Source organism: Elephas maximus, chromosome 16 (assembly GCF_024166365.1).
Source record: "Elephas maximus indicus isolate mEleMax1 chromosome 16, mEleMax1 primary haplotype, whole genome shotgun sequence".
NCBI lineage: Eukaryota > Metazoa > Chordata > Mammalia > Proboscidea > Elephantidae > Elephas > Elephas maximus.
Window position 1 is genome coordinate 64891316 of NC_064834.1, and position 897 is coordinate 64892212.

Here is an 897-nt window from a genome sequence, read left to right on the forward strand (position 1 = left end):
GCTGAAAAAAATGTGAAATTGTTCACTACAGATAAGTAAGTAAGCACAAGTAAACCCTCGCTTACCTTGCTCATTGGGTAATCTGACACTGGTCACTTGGGGTCACTCTGAGTTGAAATCAGCTTGACAGCATCTAACAACAACAACAACATATGCTTCACTTCTAACTTTCAAAGTGCTTCAGTAAACCCTCTTAGGTTGGGCTCCCCAGAAGCAAACTTTAGCAAAGATCCAAGGAAAAATGATGTGCAATGGACGTGCAGCCCTGAGGGGCCGGTAAAGGGGTCAGGGCAGCAGAACGTGAAAGGGGAAGTGGCCAATTAAGAGGCTGATTTCAGGTGAAGGACCTGCCTCAGGGGAGCTCTGGAGTGTGCATTATACCTCGTTTATCCAGCTGGTGACAATGGGACTGTCCTTAGCCACAGACCACTGGCAGGAGTGTGGGGAGGGGAGGCTAGAGGGGGAGCCGTGAACTGGAGCTCTGTGGGTGTGGGAGAAGCAGCCTCACTGGCTTCATGCTGATCCTCCAATAGGTCTCAGGCAGAAGCCTTTCAAAGCAAAGCACTCAGAAGCCGGGGATGGGCACACACAACCACGAAGAGGGATACAAGGAGGTCTGGATGAGGGCGTTGGTGGCTCAGTGGTAGAGTTCTCACCTCTCATGTGGGAGACCTGGGTTCAATTCCTGGCCAATGTACCTCTTGCACAGTTTCACCTGTCTGTCAGAGGAGGCTTGTGTGTTGCTATGATGCTGAACAGATTTCAGCAGAGCTTCCAGACTAAGCTGGATCAGAAAGAAAGGCCTGGCATTCTACTTCCAAAAATCAGCCAGTGAAAACCATATGGATCACAACAGTGCGATCCACAACAGATCACAGGGATGGCACAGAACTAGGA

General features: G+C 49.9%; 1 non-coding gene across 1 annotated transcript; it reads left to right on the plus strand.

The window, feature by feature from the left end:
- The first annotated feature begins 626 nt into the window (after nucleotides 1-626).
- Nucleotides 627-697, plus strand: TRNAE-CUC (transfer RNA glutamic acid (anticodon CUC)). Its single transcript has one exon. It is a non-coding gene; the product is annotated as a tRNA-Glu (tRNA).
- Nucleotides 698-897: the final 200 nt, after the last annotated feature.